At 44.8% G+C, this 5480-nt stretch overlaps 1 pseudogene across 1 annotated transcript; it reads left to right on the top strand.

Annotated features, from left to right (window-relative positions):
• The first annotated feature begins 827 nt into the window (after positions 1-827).
• On the top strand, positions 828-2150 carry LOC309969506 (kelch domain-containing protein 10-like; annotated as a pseudogene). Its single transcript has one exon. The product of its transcript is annotated as a kelch domain-containing protein 10-like (transcript).
• Positions 2151-5480: the final 3330 nt, after the last annotated feature.

The following is a 5480-nucleotide window of genomic DNA, read 5'->3' on the forward strand; positions in this document are numbered from 1 at the left end:
GGTTTTTTAAATGATTACAAATATTTGAAGAAATTCCACTTTAGGATGGTATCTGGCTAGTGATCCATAACTCACCCTCCCCCAACTTTTCACTAAAAACCAATGTCAACTCACATACAAAATCAGATGATAACTTATAAGAACTCCAAAAATGAAGGCTGACGATTAGACTAGAGCTAAAACAATGGATGAATAGTTACTTGTCACAAGATCTGTGAGATTGAAGGAGAGGCACAAAGAGTGACTGATATGGGCACTTGTCTTTGTCACCTGCAGGACAGAAAGCTCATTAGGTGGAAGGTGAGGCCTTATTCCTCCCCAACTAAATGCCTCCCCTCAGAGTCTATACCCTCCAGAAAATTTAGCAATGATGTGGAAGGTGCTCCTCCAGTGGCCAGAGCCATTTCACACACATATCACCCCTGTGAGCATCTCTCATGCTACATTTGTACCAGGTTTGCAGTGTCAGTCATGCAACACGGCCAGGACAGACATGGATTCCCATGCTATGTTGCGCCCAGAGATTTGAAGACACTAATGTAAAGTGGTTATGACAGGATAGGTGTGGGAATGTCAAAAAAATCCACCTCTAGACTACTCATAAAAAGTTATGTGGGGGGCTTCCCTGGTGGCGCAGTGGTTGAGGGTCCGCCTGCCGATGCAGGGGACACGGGTTCGTGCCCCGGTCCGGGAAGATCCCACATGCCGTGGAGCGGCTGGGTCCGTGAGCCATGGCCGCTGAGCCTGCGCGTCCGGAGCCTGTGCTCCGCAATGGGAGAGGCCACAACAGTGAGAGGCCCGCGTAACGCAAAAAAAAAAAAAAACAAAACAAAACATTACGTGGGGTCTCTTGAGGAACCCAGGAAGGAGGCTCAGCTAGGGCCTCCGGGCCACGGGCTGCCGCTACCGGGTTGCAGCAGTCGTTAGCAGATCATGAACTGCCGGAGGGGAGGAGGCGCCGCAGGCGGCGGCGGCGGCGGAGACAGCGGGGCCGGCGGGGGCATTGGGGGCAGCGGGGGTCGGGGAGCCGGCCAGCTCAACCGCTTCGTGCAACTCTCCGGGCGGTCGCACCCGCCAGGCCACAGACCTCCACCAGCACGAGGCGGACATCGTTGTGTGGCAGCTAATACCAATCTATGTGTTTGGAGGTTACAACCCAGGTTATGATGAATCAGGAGGGCCAGTTCATGAAGACTATCCTCTCTTCAGGGAACTTTGGAGGTATCATTTTGCTACAGGAGTATGGCATCAGATGGGCACAGATGGCTACATGCCCCGAGCATTGGCATCTATGTCACTCGTGCTGCATGGAAACAACCTGTTAGTGTTTGGAGGAACAGGCGTCCCATTTGGTGAGAGCAATGGCAATGACGTCCATGTCTGTAACGTGAAGTATAAGAGATAGGCTTTACTCAGCTGTCCGGGGAAGAAACCCAGTCGTATATATGGACAGGACATGGCTATCATCAATGGCTCCCCTTATGGCTTTGGAGGGACAACTGGCTATATTTGCAGCACAGACCTGCACAAATTAGATCTCAGTACCAGAGAGTGGACACAACTGAAACCAAACAACCTATCCTGTGATCCACCAGAAGAGAGATACAGACATGAAATTACACATGATGGGCAGAGGATTTACATCTTGGGAGGCGGTACTTCTTGGACAGCTTATTCCTTAAACAAGATTCATGCATACAACCTTGAAATGAATGCATGGGAGGAAATTGCAACAAAACCCCATGAAAAAATAAGCTTTCCTGCAGCCCGAAAATGTCACAGTTGTGTTCAGATAAAAAATGATGTGCTTATTTGCGGGGGTTATAATGGAGAAGCGATCCTGGGAGATATCTGGAAGCTGAATCTGCAGACTTTTCAATGGGTAAAGCTCCAAGAGACCATGCCAGAGCCAGTTTATTTTCGCTGCAGCTGTTACACCAGCTGGTTGCATGTACGTTCATGGAGGAGTGGTGAACATCCACGCAAATAAACGGACTGGGTCGTTGTTTAAGATCTGGCTGGTGGTTCCTAGCCTGCTGGAACTGGCGTGGGAGAAGCTGCTTGCGGCCTCCCCCAGCCTAGCAAACCTCTCCCGGACACAGCTTCTGCACCTTGGGCTCACACAGGGACTCATCGAGCGCTTGAAATGAGGATTTCTGGACTGTTCCTTGATACTGGAAATGTTCATTTAAAGAGACTCCTTTATTTATGGGCAGTGTAGAATGTGCTACAGAGAGGGGATTGGTTACCCTGATCAAGGCCTTATTCAGAAAATCCATCAGATGCCTTTCTGTACATTGTTTTAAATTGATGGAATCTCACTTTCCCTTGTGCTTTTTTCTTTGCTTCTCTCCCTTCTGCCCCAATACACACACACAGACTCACGTACTCACATACTCCCTCTTCCTTGATGGAGTTGAGGGCAAGTCTGAAAGTACCTTAATAATGGGATGAATCAAAATAAGATAAAGAAAAATTTAAAGGAACTCTATAAACATATGACCCTTTCAGGCAGTGCTCTATAAATTAAAGCAACATCATCAATAAAAATAAAATTAAAAAAATTAAATCCAGCAACAACAACAAGAAGTTTGGGGGATAGAACAAGAAGGCTAACCTTGAGACTTGCAGATTATAGGGAAAGCTAGATGTTTAACTTCCTGTTTTCAAAGGTACATCTAATTGAGTAGCTGCATCTAATGGCAGCGGTGGTTGACACCTTGCTGCCTAGGTACCCAAACCGATCCTTTGACTTTGGAGAAAAGTTAAGCAGCTCAGCAGCTCTTGATTAGTGATTTCTTTTCTCATCCTTATGGCGCCAGCAGTGGTTAGAGTTGACTTGTCTAAAGACTTTACTGTGTGTTGTAGCTGTGCTGTTTGTCGTTGCCCTTAGAAATTATGGCACCAACAACATGTCAAATCAAGAAATTTATGGTGGTCAAAGTTCTTCGTTCTGGGCAGTTTTGGAATTCTCCTACGCTTATTAATGGTTTCAAGTATCTTTTTGACTTCATTGTGGGGAATTGCAGACCCCAAGTGTGTGGCATAAATGCTGTGGGACATAAATGTAAGTTCGTGAGAAGCCAGAGTAGAGCAGGGCAGGGAGGGCTTCTGCTCTGGGCTGTGAGCTTTGACTGTCATATTGGCCATTTCCTTTCAGAACTGTTTCTTTTCTCACTCTGGGCCGTGTGCCTGCCATATTCTCAGGCAATGGGTTTTATCTCTAGAAAGCCAATTGGCCCTTGATATTTCTCTTAGCTTTTTGCCTCGTTTTCTGTCTGCTTGAATGTGCATGGTGCTGTGAGTAATTGCCTAGTAACTGGAAAAAGGTCTTGGGGAAAAGCCACAGGTCATTCTTCCCGATGAACTAAGTATCATTTTAAAAACTAGCATGAGGAAGGAATGAAACTGAGTATCATTCACTTTGGTGTGAAATTTTAGTTCTGGTTTGTTTTGCGTTGTATTTTAATTCTAAAAAAGAAATGACCTAAATGTTCTAAAAAAGAAATGACCTAAATGATTGCTTTGCCATCAGGCTGCTAGAGTAGTCACTGAGACATAGCAGCTGGAAGTCCTTCGGTGTATGAAAGGTGCTAAAGGTGTGCAGGAGGGCACAGCGCTGATCACCCCGTTGGTTACATCATAACAGGAGTGTCAGATGGGAGACTAGGGACATGTTTTTGCTTTAAGTGCCTCTTTTTCGCTTAGCTTTTAAAATTATTCTTCTTTTTCCTTTGTCCCAGAAGGAAATCTCTTAGGCTCATGTGTGGATTGAAAATCACCCTTGAGTTACGGCTAAAAAGTTACCATCTAGTGTTCAGTTCTGGGGAAGAGAAAAATGTGGCCTCTAGACTTGGACTCCTAACTTCCAGGCCTTATTATAACCTCCCGTCCATGTGGGGTTGATGTCGCAGAGCCTGTGTTCTGCAAGGTCTTGTAACAACCTTTCATCTGTGAGTTTGGGTCCTTTTGGGGGAGTGAGGGGCTAGGGGAGAGGCAGGAAAAGGAGCAACTCCCCTAGAGGCCCATCCTCCTCTTGCCATGACCAATCAGGCCTGTAACGTCTTACCACCCACTGCTAGGCCCTTCCAATGAGGAGCTGTCTCCAGAGCAAGTCAGTCTGAGCAGCGCCATTAGTTCAAAACAAAGCTTTGCTTTGCGTGACTCCAATCTAGTCTCTGGAAGTTTGGGGGGAAACTATCCATAATTAAACAAGTCACACTCCCCTGGGTGGCAAAAGGATCTGTGTCCTGGATTGATAGGGACCAAAGACTGAATGCTCAGCCTCTGTGCTTATCCTTCCATAGTCCTTGGGATATAAGCAGGTCTCTAGTTCTACGACCCCAGAGATCTGAAAGAGACACTGGTTCAATCCACACTTGCTAGCATCCTTTTTAAAACCTTCTGAAGGCGGTCTTCTTTGAGGTAGACTTTGGAGGCCTGACATCCAAGACCTTGTGTGTAACGTTTCCATAAAAGTACATATCCTTGGTCTAAAGTGTCTTCTTTTAATATGACACTGTGAAAATGATGTCGTGTGATCAGCTCTGAGGGCTATAGAACCACACATGTGCACGCGTTCTGGATGCCAAATGAGACGGTGTATATGATGACTTCAATGTAGACGACTAGAGTTTTATATAGGGAGTCACCAGGCCTTTTAGTGTATCCAAAACCAGCACTCTGAATTCCCGACACTGTTACTCGATTTAGGAAAGTTTATGCCTGCTGCTCCTCTGCCTCTTTGAGGTACTCCCAGCCATCTTACTGCAGTCCTGTAAGTTTAAGTGCAATATATAGAAACACATATGGATATATACAGATTATATATAAGGTGTGACTATAAAGCAGGTAGACTACTAGTTTGTATCTGTCTTGGGGAAGCCAGCTCGTTACTTGAGAGTCAAATTATACCAAAACTTTGAGATGTGATTGGCTGGCTTAGGCCAACTCTTGGTAAAGCTGGACTTCCAAGTTGGCTTAGGCCAACTCTTGGTAAAGCTGTACTCCAACTCTTAGAGATTTATTGTTTCTTGGGTTTGTTAAAATTGAGACTTTTCCCCAGTCATCTCTGTACTATCTCATGTTGGCATACCTTACATTTCTTTGCCTAGGAACAAGGAAGTCTACCTGTAAGGAGTTTTCTAAATGGAGAATTAAAACCTAATATTTAATACTATCAGTTCTCCCACGTATATACTAACTTATCTGTGAATGTAATACTTTATTAAATGAAGAAAAATGATGCTTTCTTCGTTTAATAAAGTATTTTCCATATTCCGAAAAATCTATAAACCAGTATAGAATAGATTGAAATTTTAACTGTTCAGGGGCCAAACTGAAACCCTTGCTACTGGCAAATCTTTTTTCAGGGCCCTGGTGACATGATGTAAAAATTTGCTCTGAGCTACTCATGTCCATTACATAGTTAGATTTAAAAATGTAATAATAAACATTAACATTTCTAAGCAAAAGTGTAT

Source organism: Leucopleurus acutus (genome assembly GCF_964270905.1).
Source record: "Leucopleurus acutus genome assembly, chromosome: 12".
Lineage (NCBI taxonomy): Eukaryota > Metazoa > Chordata > Mammalia > Artiodactyla > Delphinidae > Leucopleurus > Leucopleurus acutus.